Genomic DNA, 16,994 nt, shown 5'->3' with positions numbered 1-16,994 from the left:
TAGGTGCTTATTTGTTCCTTGATGCTCAGAACAAAGAAAGCTACAAGTCTGTCAATGGGCTGATGGGTCAAATACTCCTGTAATAACAGTAAGACTCGTTATCCTCAACACAGACTTGAAGCCTCGTGAACCGTGTCTGGGCTGTTAGGAACAGGGCCACACAGCAGGAAGAGAGTGGCAAGCGAGCAAAGCTTCATCTGCCGCTCCCCATCGCTCCCCATGGCTCACATTACTGCCTGATCCATCCCCCAGCCCCCCCACACCCCCATCTGTGGGGAAATTGTCTACCACGAAACTGGTCCCTGGTGCCGAAAAGGCTGGGGGCCGCTGGTTTAGAGGAATCTACCGAGGGCAGTATTTTTCTAGGTACTGGTAAAATTAAAATTGCTTCTCCCTATGGGGCTAGACCATCCTTTGGTACTTTTGGTGTCAATAATACCTAAAGTTCAGAGCACCCAGAGCCAGGATTCCTCAAAGGGATTTCTGTCGGTTACAATGTCAAGAAATATCCATGTGACCTGCACAGCAAACAGGCCTTGGCCAGAGGTGAGGTTCTCTGATGATATGGGCAGTGTGGTCCCTGTAGCTGTGCAGCTCCGTTAGTGACGGGGGTGGCATGAAATTCGCCCTCCACCTGCAGCCACGCCCCTCCCGCATAGGGGAAGTGGAGGAGTTTTAGCAAAGGGGGCCCAGGTCAGGGGAGTGTTTTATTATTTGGTGCAGAAATGGTGGGTCCATGGGTACATCCAATCATAATTATTTTAGTCTTAGTTTTGACAGAAAGAGCCAAGTTTCTCAGTGATTAACTGATGGTGACATGTCTATCAAAGGGCAACAAGCTGGGTCTCTAAGTCCAGAGGCTTTCTGCTCACTGGTTTAAACTCTGTCTTCCCTCAGTGCTGAAGGCCATCAGGCACGTTGCAGGGGACACAGACCTCCATACAGACAGACAACTGTCATAGTCTGTTGACCCATCGGCTTCCCCAGAAAAGGGAAAACATCACGTGGCAGGGGGGTGGGAGTGGGGTATAGGTTCTGTCGAGGACGTTTCCTCAGGACCTCTCATAGCATGAGAATTCGTGCTCCAGCTATTACTGTTTTAATGAGTATCTCCCAGCATCTCCTATATTATTTCCTCCCCGAGACTCACAGTCTGACCCCTAACTGTCCTCAGTGCCCTTCCTCTTGGCACCCAGCCCCCAGCAACGGAGGCCTGCCCTGTAGGGTGAGTCAAATGCGGGGTCCGGCTGTGGCTGCTGTGCCGGCTCCCTAGCTGGCCTGCGGATTCCCATGGACAAAGCACTGAGAAAATGGTCTATCAAATAACATAGTTACTATTATTTATTAATATTAATCATGTAATGATTAAGCCCTTACTCTCTATGTACTAAGCATGCATTACCTCATTTAATCTCCTAATAAACCGTAGGAGGTAGGTCTTATTATTTCTGTTTTACAGATGAGGAAATTAAGGCTCAGAAACGTTGTGACCTTCCCGAGGTCCCACGGGTGGTAAGAGTTAGAGTAGAGATCCAACCCCAGCTACCTCTGATTCCAAACTCTTTGCTCTCTCCATCCTGCTCTTTTCTTACTCTACATATCGTGTCTGTGTTGTGTTCCCTCTGACTACAGCCTGACAGTAAAAAAGATTCATAATAATATGGGTCCACATTCCATTTTCCAAAAACCTGGGGACCAGAGAGCTTTCAGAATTCAAACTGTTTACCTGTTTAGAAAGAGAATACACAGTTCACACTTCTTACATTACACAACATCCATAGCAGGGCCTGGGGCAGGATCCTGTAATTAAACACATTAATATTCTGCAAAAAACAGAGGAGCAATCGCATGAGGTAGTCAGCTTTGGCAACCAAATGAATCTCAACAAATCTTGGGCTTCCAGAGCTGCTTGGATTTCAACATTATGATGAGGGATCTGTGGGCATTTCTTTAGCTCTGGCCCCACTTACAGAAAGGGGGGCCCTCTCTTTGCACTGGGCACCTCCAGGAGGGACGGAGACCTCTGTGGCTCCCTGGACAGCCCGCTGTGGCATCCAGGTTGTGGCAGCAGGGCCTTCTCCTCTCCTCTCCTCTCCTCTCCTCCATCTGGGTTTTCTGAATGACTGGCCCCAGACGCAGAGCTGTGCCACATTATACAACATGGTTTACAGCCTGCAGCCTTGGAAGCCGCCCCCTCAGCAATGCTCACCCCACACGGGCATCACAACAAGGACAGACGCTAGTGGTTGGTGATGGTTTCACAACACAACCTGGGGATGCAATCAGCTGTCGGAGAAGATGGGCAGAGAGATAGGCTGCAACCCACTGTCACAGCTTAGTCACCAGCAGAGCTTGGCGGTTTCCCTTGGCTTTTCTGCAAAGGTGGCGTTACCCACCGGATGCACCCCTGCAGCCAGCTCAAAGCAGGATTCTCAGGGCCTGCCTGTGATGAGGTGCCCTGTCATTGCTCTCCTTCCTGTGCCGGAGGAGTTGAGATTTATCTAGAAGTCACCTTGGAGAAAGGAGAAAAAGAAGGACTAACATTTATTGTTTGCTGTGTACCAGGCACTCGGTTCATGATGTTTTGTTCAATATCTACTTGGATCTTTACAACAAGCCCATGAGGTCGGTGTAGAATTATTGTCTGCAATTATGCCTAGTGCACAGATGAGGAAACCGAGGCCCAGAAAGTTTACATGGTTACATAACTTGCCAGGGGCAAACTGCTCACAAGTGGAAAAGCCAAGATTCCAGCTCAGGTAACTGACTCTAGAGCTACATTCTTAAATCTGACCCACAGGAGGGTGTCGGCTCTCAACACAGACAGTCTCAACAACCTGGCTGCCTTGTCCAGGTTGCCAGGCCCCCAGCAGAGTTGTGCCCAGGAGATGCCAGAGCAGGGCACATTGTCACTGGCCAAAGCCAAGCCCAGATGCTTCTGGCCTGAAAGCTGACCAGTCCACATCCGTCTGTCTGTCTCTCCCTCTCTGCCCATCCATCCCATTTGAGGCAGGAGGATACTGTGCAGTCTCAGCCCTGCAATTCCTTTCCTATCCTGCTCCCCTCCTCATTCACCCCAGACCAACACCTTTCTTCCTCTGCAAAGGGAGCGCTCAGCGGAAATGCAAAGACCATTCACCCACTGAAAGTGTACAGCTCAGTGGATTTGAGTATATTCACAGGGCTGTGCAACCATCACCACAATCTGACTTCAGAACATTTTCATCACCCACAAAAGAAACCCTGTACACATTAGCAGCCATTCCCCATCCTCCCTTCCCCCAGCCTAATCAACCAATAATCTACTTTCTGTCTCTACTGTATAAATTTACCTCTTCTGGATTCTTCCTATAATTGGAATACGACGTGTTCTTCTGGGACTGGCATCTGTGACTCACCATGATGCTTTCAAGGTTCATTATGTTTTAGCACGTATCAGTACTTCATTTCTTTTTATTTTTTTAATTTTAATTTTATTATTATTATTTTGGCCACGCCGTGCTGCATGTGAGAACTTAGTTCCCCCACCAGGGATAGAACCCACGTCCCATGCAGTGGAAGTATAGAGTCTTAACCACGGACCACCAGGGAAGTTCCACTTCATTTCTTTTTATAGCCAAATAATATTTCTTTGCATGGATATACGGCATTTTATTTATCCATTCATCAGTTGATAGACACTTGTGTTGATTCCACTCTTTGGCTATTATGAATAATGCTGCTATGAACATTCACTTAAAGGTTTTTTGTGTGAACATGTTTTCATTTCTCTTGGGTATACACCTATGAGTAGAATTGCTAGGTCATAAGGTAATGCTATATTTAACTTCTGAGGAACTGCCAAGCTGTTTTCGAAAGTGGCTGCACCATTTTACATTTCTACCCAGCAATGTATGAGGGTTCCAATTTCTCCACTGCTTTGTCATCATTTGTTATTATCTGTCCTTTTGATTATAGCCGTCCTAGTGGGTATAAGGTGGTCTCTCGTGGTAGCTTTGATTTGCTTTTCCCTTATAACTAGTGATGCATCTTTTCATGTGCTTATTGGCCACTTGTATAGAAATATCTATTCAAATCCTTTGCCCATTCTTTTTAAATTTTTTGATTTAATTTTATTTTTTTATACAGCAGCTTATTAGTCATCCATTTTATACACATCAGTGTATACATGTCAATCCCAATCACCCAATTCAGCACACCACCATCCCCCCCCCCCGCTGCTTTCCCCCCTTGGTGTCCATACATTTGTTCTCTACATCTGTGTCTCAACTTCTGCCTTGGCCTTGCAAACCGGTTCATCTGTATCATTTTTCTAGGTTCCACATATATGCGTTAATATACGATATTTGTTTTTCTCCTTCTGACTTACTTCACTCTGTATGACAGTCTCTAGCTCCATCCACGTCTCAACAAATGACCCAATTTCGTTCCTTTTTATGGCTGAGTAATATTCCATTGTATATATGTACCACATCTTCTTTATCCATTCGTCTGTCGATGGGCATTTAGGTTGCTTCCATGACCTGGCTATTGTAAATGGTGCTGCAATGAACATTGGGGTGCATGTGTCTTTTTGAATTATGCTTTTCTGTGGGTATATGCCCAGTAGTAGGATTGCTGAGTCATATGGTAATTCTATTTTTAGTTTTTTAAGGAACCTCCATACTGTTCTCCATAGTGGCTGTACCAATTTACATTCCCACCAACAGTGTAAGAAGATTCCCATTTCTCCACACCCTCTCCAGCATTTGTTGTTTGTAGATTTTCTGATGATGCCCATTCTAACTGGTGTGAGGTGATACCTCATTGTAGTTTTGATTTGCATTTCTCTAATAACTAGTGATGTTGAGCAGCTTTTTATGTGTTTCTTGGCCATCTGTGTGTCTTCTTTGGAGAAATGTCTATTTAGGTCTTCTGCCCGTTTTTGGATTGGATTGTTTGTTTTTGTAATATTGAGCTTCATGAACTGTTTATATATTTTGGAGATTAATCCTTTGTCCATTGATTCATTTGCAAATATTTTCTCCCATTCTGAGGGTTGTCTTTTCGTCTTCTTTATTGTTTCCTTTGCTGTGCAAAGCTTTGAAGTTTCATTAGGTCCCATTTGTTTATTTTTGTTTTTATTTCCATTACTCTAGGGGGTGAATCAAAAAAGATCTTGCTGTGATTTATGTCAAAGAGTGTTCTTCCTATGTTTTCCACTAAGAGTTTTATAGTGTCTGGCCTTACATTTAGGTCTCTAATCCATTTTGAGTTTATTTTTGTGTATAGTGCTAGGGAGTGTTCTAATTTCATTCTTTTACATATAGCTGTCCAGTTTTCCCAGCACCACTTATTGAAGAGACTGTCTTTTCTCCATTGTATATCCTTGCCTCCTTTGTCATAGATTAGTTGACCATAGGTGTGTGGGTTTATCTCTGGGTTTTCTATCTTGTTCCATTGATCTATGTTTCTGTTTTTGTGCCAGTACCATATTGTCTTGATTACGGTACCTTTATAGTATAGTCTGAAGTCAGGGAGTCTGATTCCTCCAGCTCCGTTTTTTCCCCTCAAGACTGCTTTTGCTATTAGGGGTCTTTTTTGTCTCCATACAAATTTTAAGATTTTTTGTTCTAGTTCTGTAAAAAATGCCATTGGTGATTTGATAGGGATTGCATTGAATCTGTAGATTGCTGTGGGTAGTATCATCATTTTCACAATACTGATTCTTCCAATCCAGGAACATGGCATATCTCTCCATCTGTTGGTATCATCTTTAATTTCTCTCATCAGTGTCTTATAGCTTTCTGCATACAGGTCTTTTGTCTCCCTAGGTAGGTTTATTCCTAGGTATTTTATTCTTTTTGTTGCAATGGTAAATGGGAGTGTTTCCTTAATTTCTCTTTCAGATTTTTCATCATTAGTGTATAGGAATGCAAGAGATTTCTGTGCATTAATTTTGTATCCTGCAACTTTGCCAAATTCATTGATGAGCTCTAGTAGTTTTCTGGTGGCATCTTTAGGATTCTCCCTGTATAGTATCATGTCATCTGCAAACAGTGACAGTTTTATTTCTTCTTTGCCAATTTGTATTCCTTTTATTTCTTTTTCTTCTCTGATTGCCATGGCTAGGACTTCCAAAACTATGTTGAATAATAGTGGTGAGAGTAGACATCCTTATCTTTTTCCTGATCTTAGAGGAAATGCTTTCAGTTTTTTACCATTGAGAATGATGTTTGCTGTGGGATTGTCGTATATGGCCTTTATTATGTTGAGGTAGGTTCCTTCTATGCCCACTTTCTGCAGGGTTTTATCATAAATGGGTGTTGAATTTTGTTGACAGCTTTCTCTGCAACTATTGAGATGATCATATGGTTTTTCTCCTTCAATTTGTTAATATGGTTTATCACATTGATTGACTTGCGTATATTGAAGAGTCCTTGCATCCCTGGGATAAACCCCACTTGATCATGGTGTATGATCCTTTTAAGGTGTTGTTGGATTCTGTTTGCTAGTATTTTGCTGAGGATTTTTGCATCTGTGATATTGGTCTGTAATTTTATTTTTTTGTAGTATCTTTGTCTGGTTTTGGTATCAGGGTGATGGTGGCCTCATAGAATGAGTTTGGGAGTGTTCCTTCCTCTGCAATTCTTTGGAAGAGTTTGAGAAGGATGGGTGTTAGCTCTTCTCTAAATGTTTGATAGAATTCAGCTGTGAAGCCATCTGGTCCTGGACTTTTGTTTGTTGGAAGGTTTTTAATTACAGTTTCAATTTCATTACTTGTGATTGGTCTGTTCATATTTTCTGTTTTTCCTGGTTCAGTCTTGGAAGGTTATACCTTTCTAAGAATTTGTCCATTTCTTCCAGGTTGTCCATTTTATTGGCATAGAGTTGCTTGTAGTAGTCTCTTAGGATGCTTTGTATTTCTGCAGTGTCTGTTGTAACTTCTCCTTTTTCATTTCTAATTTTACTGATTTGAATCCTCTCCCTCTTTTTCTTGATGAGTCTGGCTAATTATTTATCAATTTTGTTTATCTTCTCAAAGATAACCAGCTTTTAGCTTTATTGATCTTTGCTATTGTTTTCTTTGTTGCTATTTCATTTATTTCTGCTCTGATCTTTATGATTTCTTTCCTTCTGCTAACTTTGAGTTTTCTTTGTTCTTCTTTCTCTAGTTCCTTTAGGTGTAAGGTTAGATTGTTTATTTGAGACTTTTCTTGTTTCTTGAGGTAGGCTTGTATAGCTATAAACTTCCCTCTTAGAACTGCTTTTGCTGCATCCCATAGGTTTTGGATCGTCGTGTTTTCATTGTCATTTGTCTCTAGGTGTTTTTTGATTTCCTCTTTGATTTCTTCAGTGATCTCTTGGTTATTTAGTAACGTACTGATTAGCCTCCATGTGTTTGTGTTTTTTATGTTTTTTTTCCCTGTAATTCATTTCTAATCTCATAGTGTTGTGGTCAGAAAAGATGCTTGATATGATTTCAATTTTCTTAAATTTACTGAGGCTTGATTTGTGACCCAAGATGTGATCTATCCTGGAGAATATTCCATGCACACTTGAGAAGAAAGTGTAATCCGCTGTTTTGGGATGGAATGTCCTATAAATATCAATTAAATCTATCTGGTCTATTGTGTCATTTAAAGCTTCTGTTTCCTTATTTATTTTCATTTTGGATGATCTGTCCATTGGTGTAAGTGAGGTGTTAAAGTCCCCCACTATTATTGTGTTACTGTCGATTTCCTGTTTTATAGCTGTTAGCAGTTGCCTTATGTATTGAGGTACTCCTATATTGGGTGCATATATATTTATAATTGTTATATCTTCTTCTTGGATTGATCCCTTGATCGTTACGTAGTGTCTTTCCTTGTCTCTTGTAACATTCTTTATTTTAAAGTCTATTTTATCTGATATGAGTATTGCTACTCCAGCTTTCTTTCAATTTCCATTTTCATGGAATATCTTTTTCCATCCCCTCACTTTCAGTCTGTATGTGTCCCTAGGTCTGAAGTGGGTCTCTTGTAGACACCATATATATGGGTCTTGTTTTTGTATCCATTCAGCAAGCCTGTGTCTTTTGGTTGGAGCACTTAATCCATTCACATTTAAGGTAATTATCTATATGTATGTTCCTATGACCATTTTCTTAATTGTTTTGGGTTTGTTTTTGTAGGTCCTTTTCTTCTCTTGTGTTTCCCACTTAGAGAAGCTCCTTGTAGCATTTGTTGTAGAGCTGGTTTGGCGGTGATGAATTCTCTTAGCTTTTGCTTGTCTGTAAAGCTTTTGATTTCTCCATCGAATCTGAATGAGATCCTTGCTGGGTAGAGTAATCTTGGTTGTAGGTTCTTCCCTCTCATCACTTTAAGTATATCATGCCACTCCCTTCTGGCTTGTAGAGTTTCTGCTGAGAAATCAGCTGTTAACCTTATGGGGATTCCCTTGTATGTTATTTGTCGTTTTTCCCTTGCTGCTTTTAATAATTTTTCTTTGTCTTTAATCTTTGCCTATTTGATTACTATGTGTCTCAGCATGTTTCTCCTTGGGTTTATCCTGTGTGGGACTCTCTGCGCTTCCTGGACTTGGGTGGCTATCTCCTTTCCCATGTTAGGGAAGTTTTCGACTATAATCTCTTCAAATATTTTCTTGGGTCCTTTCTCTCTCTCTTCTCCTTCTGGGACCCCTATAATGCGAATGTTGCTGCGTTTAATATCCCAGAGGTCTCTTAGGCTGTCTTCATTTCTTTTCATTCTTTTTTCTTTATTCTGTACCGCAGCAGTGAATTCCACCATTCTGTCTTCCAGGTCACTTATCCGTTCTTCTGCCTCAGTTATTCTGCTATTGATTCCTTCTAGTGTAGTTTTCATTTCAGTTATTGTATTGTTCATCTCTGTTTGTTCTTTTTATTTTATTTTTTTGGTGGTACGCGGGCCTCTCACCGCTGTGGCCTCTCCCACCGCGGAGCACAGGCTCCAGATGCGCAGGCCCAGAGGCCTTGGCTCACGGGCCCAGCCACTCCGTGGCATGCGGGATCCTCCCGGACCGGGGCATGGACCCGCGTCCCCCGCGTCGGCAGGTGGACTCCCAACCACTGTGCCACCAGGGAAGCCCTGTTTGTTGTTCTTTAATTCTTCTAGGTCTTTGTTAAACATTTCTTGCATCTTCTCGATCTTTGCCTCCATTCTTTTTCCCAGGTCCTGGATCATCTTCACTATCATTATTCTGAATTCTTTTTCTGGAAGGTTGCCTATCTCCACTTCATTTAGTTGTTTTTCTGGGGTTTTATCTTGTTCCTTCATCTGGTACATAGCCCTCTGCCTTTTCATCTTGTCTCTCTTTCTGTGAATGTGGTTTTTGTTCAACAGGCTGCAGGATTGTAGTTCTTCTTGCTTCTGCTGTCTGTCCTGCCTTTGCCCATTTTTAAATTCAGTTATTTGTCTTTTTATAGTTGAGTTGTAAGAGTTCTTTGTACTTCTGGATAAAAGTCCCTTATTTGATATAAGATTTGTAAATATTTTCTCCCATTTTGTGGGTTGTCTTTTTCCTTTTCTTCATGGTATTGGTAGCACAAAAGTTTTAAGTTATCATCCAATTTGTCTATTTTCTATTTTGTCACTTGCACTTTTGGTATTCTAAGAAATCTTTGCCTAACTCAAGGTCACAAGATTTATTTGTTTGTTTTCTTCTATGAGTTTCATAGTTTAACCTCTTACATCTAGGTCTATGATCCATCTTGGGTTAATTTTCATATATGGTGTGAGATAAGGTTCCAACTTCACTCTTCTGGCATGTGGATACTCAGTTGTCCCAACACCATTTGTTGAAAAGACTATTCTTTCTCCATTGAATTATCTTGGCACCCACATCAAAAACCAATTGACCATGAATATAAGGGTTTATTTCTGGACTCTCAATTTTATCCCGTTGCTCTACGAGTCTATCCTTATGCCAGCACCACGCTATCTTGATCACTGTAACCTTGTCATAGGCAAGAGTGAGTCCTCCAAGTTGACTCTTCCATATCAAGATTGCTTTGGCTACTCTGGGTCCTTTGCATTTCCATATGAGTTTTAAGATTAGCGTTTCAGTTTTGTTTGTTTGTTTTTTAAAGCTATCTGGGCTTTTGAGAGAGATTTCATTAAATCTGTATGTCAATTTGGGAAGTACTGCTATCTTAACAATATTTAGTCTTCTAATCCATGACATAGAGTATCTTTCTATTTATTTAGATCTTTTAAAATTTCTTTCGGTAAGGTTTTGTAGTTTTTAGTGTAAAAATCCTGTACTTTTATTAAAATGTGCCTAAATATTTCATTATTCAAATACTATTGTAAACAGAATTATTTTCTTAATTTCATTTCTGGTATGTTCATTGCTAAGATATAGAAATACAATTGATTTTTGTAGGTTGATCTTATATCCTGAAACCTTGCTGAACTTGTTTATTTGTTCTAATAGGTTTTAGTGGATTCCTTAGGATTTTCTATATACCAGATCATATCATCTGTAAATAGAAGTAGCTTAGCTCTCCTTTCCAATGTGGATGCCTTATATTTCATTTTCTTGCCTAATTACCTTGGCTACAACATCCAGTGCAATGTTGGATAGAAGTGGTCAGAGTCTTGTTCCTGATCTTAGTAGGAAAGCACCTATCCTTTCACTGTAAGTTTGATGTTGGCTGTGGACTTTTTGTAGATGCCCTGTATCAGGTTGAGGAAGCTCTCTTCTGTTCTCAGTTCATTGAGTGTTTTTATCACGAACAAGTACTGGAGTTTGTCAAATGCTTTTTCTGCATCGACTGAGGTGACTGTCCTTTACTTATTAATATAGATGTTAATTCTTGGCTTTTGAATTTCCAAAGGTAGAGCTCCTAGCTCTAGGGGGAGGAAGTAATATCGTATGGACCGTGGAAGAGAAGTTAGAGAAGATGATAGCAGACACTGGTGAGTGCTTCTCCCCCAGCTGAGCTTGGAGTGGTGGTGGCAGAACTCCAGGGAGGCTTGAGGACCTGAGAAGGGAGGGCTCCTGAGCCACATGTCCTGTGTACCCTGGGAGATGACAATCGGAAAAGAAATTGTCTCCTGTCTCCCATTACATGGTGTGGCATAGGGAGCCCCAGGAAGGTGGGCCTGATGCAGGCCCTTGAGTAGTTCCAGTGTGGAAGGCAAGGCTTTTCCCATAGGACAGAGAGGGGCATGGATGTGTCATGGAGCACGGTAAGGCCAGAGGGGCCTCGGGGTTGGCAGATATGGCAGACAGGAACCATATGGCCAGGACCAGATGGGAATGAAGATGCTTCCACAGAAGCCACCATGGAGGGAAGGCCATGCCCCAGGACTAGACAGGAAGAATGCTAGCACAGGATGGAGCATCTCCCAAGAGCAAGAAGCCTCTCCCTATACCCCAAACCCTGAGAATCTAAAGTCACCCCAGGAGAGGGCGAAGAAGGAGAAAATCCTGAACTGGCTGTATTTAACTTGGAATTTCTGAGTTTTACATCTGAAATGGCAAAATTACTTTTTCTGCCACCAGGTAGAATGGAAGCTTGAAAAAAACTAAATTAAAAAAAAAAAAAAGCAAGCTTCTTTTATTTTTTGTACACCTGAGGATGTGGCCGAGTCAATCAACAAACACCAGTAAAGCACGCAAGGAGTGCCAGGTGCTGGGCTTGGCACAGCGGTGAGTAAGACACAGTGGTGTCTTCATAATCTACAGGTGTGGAGGAGAGTGACACCCGGCACAAGGCAGTTAGGGGTGGGTCCTGTGACTGGTGAGGGTGACTGGGCCCAGAGCACGCTGGCCTCTCCCCACTCTCCACCAGCAGCTGGAAAAAGCAGACATTCTCTGGATGGTTTTTCTCACTCCCAGGTGCTCACAGGTTGGACTCCTCTGCTTGACCAAATGTTTCCTGGAAACTTCATTGATATCAGCCTGTCAGAGAGAGGCACTGGGAGTCAGAACCCTGGAGGACTTGAATCAATGACTCGACAGATATCCTGGGCATCAGAAAGGTCACATCAGCATCTGCATCCACCACCCCCCCAAGCATGCATATCGGAGGTCTACTTGGGGGTCCAGAGGCCTAGGAGCCAAGCATCTGTAGAAGTCAGAGTTTTAGAGGCAGAGACAAGGCTCAGGGACCGGTGATGCAGCCACTCTGTGTCACCCCATGAAAAACGTCAACAACCCAGACTCAGAGAGAGGAAGACAGCCTGAAACTGAAACAGGAAAAATCACAGAGTACCCAACCTCCACCACGTTCCTCTGACACCTATGTTTAGCACTTCACAGTTTAGAAAACCACTTTAGCAATAGAGTCTTACTGAATCCCTGGAAGATAGGTAAGGGAGGTCCACCCAGTGTGGCCACTTTACAGATGAGGAAACTGAGGTCCAGGAGGGCCAAATCTTGCCAAGTTCATGCAGGTAGCTGATTACAGACCCGGAGCTGGAACCCAAGGCAAGGTTTCCCTGGTCTGAAGTTAGTTCCACCACAGAGAAGTAAAAGAACAATGACAACAACGAAGATGATGAGACCCAAAAAAACAGGAAGAGAAGTGTCATGGGGCCCAGATGCTCTAACCACTGAAACCAATGTCACTAGGTAACAGAAGCCCCGACCTGCGGTGCATTTAGTTGACCTCTGCTGCCACCTAGTGGCTATTCTACAGTTCATCAGCCGAGAGCGCTTTTGGGTGACTGATTTTGTTTTGTAGAGCAGGAGTTCTCAAAGGGAGACCCGTGCTCAAAACTATTTTCATATGACACCGAGATTATCTGCCTTTTTTATCCTCACATTATCACAAGCTAACAATGGAGTTTTCAGAAAACTACATGGCAAGGGATATCGCAGCCGACCGAAAGCAGAAGCAAATATGGGAATCCAACTGTCCTCTGTTTAAGCCAGACATTAGGAGATTTGCAAAACTGTAAAGCAGTGCAACTTTTCTCATTATTTATTTTTGTTTGGAAAGAATAACTGTTTTCATTAAAATATGTGTGCTAAAATGTAGTGGGCTTATTATACTTTAAACAAATACTTTAAAAATTCTCAGTTTTTAGATGGCTAAAAGATGCTTAACATTACTAATTATCAGAGAAATGCAAATCAAAACTACAATGAGGTATCACCTCACACCAGTCAGAATGGTCATCTTCAAAAAGTCTACAAACAATAACTGCTGGAGAGGGTGTGGAGAAAAGGGGACCCTCCTGCATCGTTGGTGGGAATGTAAATTGGTACAACCACTATGGAGAACAGCAAGGAGGTTCCTTAAAAAACTAAAAATAGAGCTACCATATGATCCAGTAATCCCATTTCTGGGAATATATCTGGAAAAAAAACATAGTTCAAAAGGATACATGCATCCCAACTGCAGTGCTGTTTACAATAGCCAAGATATGGAAGCAATCTAAATGTCCATTGACAGAGGAGTGCATAAAGAAGATGTGGTACATACATACACTGGAGTATTACTCAGCCACAAAAAAGAACGAAATAATGCCATCTGCAGCAACATGGATGGACCTAGAGATTGTAATACTGAGTGAAGTACTGATAAGTCAGACAGAGAAAGACAAATATCATATGATATCACTTATATGTGGAATCTAAAAAAATAGTACAAATGAACTTATTTACAAAAGAGAAATAGAGTTACAGATGTAGAAAACAAACTTATGGTTACCGGGGGGAAGGGGGCGAGGAATAAATTGGGAGATAGGGATTGACATCTACACACTACTATATATAAAATTGATAACTAATAAGGACCTATTGTATAGCACAGGGAACTCAATACTCTGTAATGACCCATATGGAAAAAGAATCTAAAAGAGTGGATATATGTATTCATATAACTGATTCACTTTGCTGTACACCTGAAACTAACACAACATTGTAAAACTTCTGTAAATGTTATAATCTACATAAACAAAAATTCCTCGCGGCCCTCCGTAATTTTACAGAGTGAAAGGACTGCTGTGGAGAGCCTCTGCTGTAGAATAATGGTTATTGGTATTCTTTTTGCCGTCCCCAGAAAGGCAAAAGGGCAAGTCTGAAGTTCTCCAAGACCAGGATACAGGCACCAAACCTGGTGCTTAGCGTGAAATTCTGTTCTGTCTTCAGCCGCTCTGAAAAATGGAATTCTGGGACTTCCCTGGCAGTCCAGTGGTTAAGACTCTGCAGTCCCAATGCAGGGGGCACAGGTTTGATCCCTAGTCGGGGAACTAAGATCCCACCTGCCGCAAGGCTCAGCCAAAAAAAAAAAAGAAAAACAAATGGAATTCCATCTGTAAACGTATTCCTGATGATGACACAGATCAGCCTGTACTAAGGTTCCCGTGGTCACCCAGCATGCCTAGCACAAGCACCTGATACAGAGTCAGATTCAACACACATCTTTTGGGTTGAGTGTATGACGTGTGGACTAAGGAAAACCCCCAAACTGTTGGTCCCAATTATTCCACAAGATTATCTCCTCCAGGAGAATTTAACAGGAAGAGGGGCCATTGCTGATTGACCCCTCCCAGTACTGGCTACACATGAGGTTTGTCTGGGTTGGGGTCGAGTGCCTTCATTAAGGTTGAGGCCCATCCTTTTGCTGTCCAGGTGTTCCTGTGTGTGTGTGTGTGTGTGTGTGTGTGCAGAAAGTGTGCTGCAGGCTGTGTGTAACTGGCACGGGGGTGGGCAGGGCAGGCAGAGGAAGGGCTGTTACTTAGAGCCTGAAGTTGGCCTGTGCAGCTGAGCCAGCGGGAGCCCGAGAAATAAGTGCCCAGCATGGAACCCAGCTCTGCAAATAGATGTGGCTTTATTTTTAAAAATTATAAAATCAATATATGCTCACTATAAAAGATTGAAACACTATAGTGGTGCACAGAGAAATCACCATCATCATCAAAGTAGAAATTGAAAGCCTTCCCCCAATTCCATATTCCCAAAATAGCCACTATTAAGTTTGGTGTGTATCCTTCCAGATTCTTTTCAATATCTATATAATTATGCATAATTAGAATATATTTATATAACATATATATATTTTAAAAATTAATTTATTTTTGGCTGTGTTGTATTGCTGTGCACGGGCTTTCTTTAGTTGCGGCGAGAGGGGGCTACACTTCGTTGCAGAGTGTGGGCTTCACGGTGCCTTCTCTTGTTGCAGAGCATGGGCTCTAGGCATGCGGGCTTCAGTAGTTGTGGCTCACGGGCTCAGTAGTTGTGGCATGCAGGCTCAGTAGTTGTGGCGCACAGGTTTAGTTGCTCCGCGGCATGTGGGGTCTTCCCGGGCCAGGGCTCGAACCCGTGTCCCCTGCATTGGCAGGCGGATTCTTAACCACTGCGCCACCAGGGAAGCCCCAACATGTATATATTTAAAGGAGTAACAGCACACATTTTACCCTTCCACTTCATTTTTGCACTTAATATACGGCCAGCATCGTATTTCCATGTTAACTTACCTCCTTAAATCACGCAGAGGAGCCAAGATGATCAAAAGAAACTGGGACAGGTTCTGACACCTGCAGAAGGTTGTTGTGGATCTCAGCTCATCAGGAGCACCCAGCAGAAGACCCCACCTGGCCTCGTGAATACAACACTCTTCTGAACAAACTGGCAACCAGCAGCAGCTCCAGGAAATGGTCTAGCTGAGGAGGACTTAAGAAACATGTTCTGGGTTGTGCTATACAAAACATCTCAGGTTCCCCCGGGAATGAACCAGATGCTAGTCAGCCTCTCTTCACCAGCATCCATAGTGCCCGCCGGGCCCAGCGATGCATGCAGACCCATCTCTCATGTAAACAGAACCGTCTCTAACACGCCAGAATGGAAGTACCACGGGGCCCTTCATGGCTGTCCCCAACATCAAGGACAGCGTCTGCATGTCGTAAATGCTCAAAAATGTTCGATGACCGAAGGAATGAGCAAACATCCTGCTGCTAGCGGGGTGAAGAGTTCAGACCACAGCCTACAGAGCTGCCCGGGGACCCCGTAGTGCCAGGGATAGTAAAGGAGAAAAATCAAGGAGACCACACTGAGGGTTTTATTTCAAGCAGGGAACCCTTTGCTACAGTAACAGCATAAGCTGAGGAGACTGAACACTTTCAACTCGGTGCCAGAGCCATGCTTTGTGTTGGTGCTGGGTCTGCTGGGGGATGGCATTTTCAGAGACATTCTCCAAATCACTCAAGGGGGATGGGAGACAGTGGAAAAATCAAGGAAGACCCTTTCAAGGGGGAAAAAAGGGGTGGTGGGGGGGGAAATCTAAGGATATTTTCCCCACCAGGATTTAAGCCCGGAATAGATGCATCACGCTGGCTGGAGGCGGCTTCCCAGGGCCCTGTGTTGAGAAGGATTCGGGAGCTGCATTCAGCTCACGAGGAAGGGGCTGTATGACTGATTAGGGACGCTCTTGGGGGCGTGGAAGTGGCAGTGACATCATGGACACATAACAGCAAAAGAGCAGTGGCCTCCCCACGTGGTCCCAGGGAGAAGTAAAATTTAGATTAGTGACATCATAATGGAAATCAGACTGTAGACAAAGAGTTCATTTTGTTCTGTTTTGTCCTCCATGTGAAAATAAGGCCCAGAGAACGCTCACCCGACCTGCGCTCAACGCCGCCATCCCGGAGATGTTGCAGCCGCGCATGTCACTGTCCGGGGAAGAGAAACCTGCTACAAGGCTTCCCCGCCGCCCTGCCCACCTGAGGCAGCTGAGGAAAAAGAAGCGAGCTCGCCATCTGAGTTCCTCGCCTCACCTGTGTCGAGCGGGCTGCTCTCTGGGCTGGTGACATCCACAGGGGTCTAAGCAGAGGGAAGAATGAGGGTGGTCAGTCTCTTGGAAGCCAGGCGGAAGCATCTGATACAGAAATGTTTTTATTTGGGAGCTTCGAGACAACTCCAGCTCCTCTGTGAATTCCCAGTGAGTTTACAGCAGTCTTGGGGGCAGGGTCCATTTGATCCTGCTTGATATCAGGTGCCAGTGAGGATCTGCAATAGATGGTCATGAATCAAAGGTCCTTCCA

The sequence above is a fragment of the Stenella coeruleoalba genome (assembly GCF_951394435.1).
Source record: "Stenella coeruleoalba genome assembly, chromosome: 3".
Classification (NCBI taxonomy): Eukaryota; Metazoa; Chordata; class Mammalia; order Artiodactyla; family Delphinidae; genus Stenella; species Stenella coeruleoalba.
The sequence above is the reverse complement of the archived record's forward strand: the minus strand, read 5'-3'. Positions refer to the sequence as shown.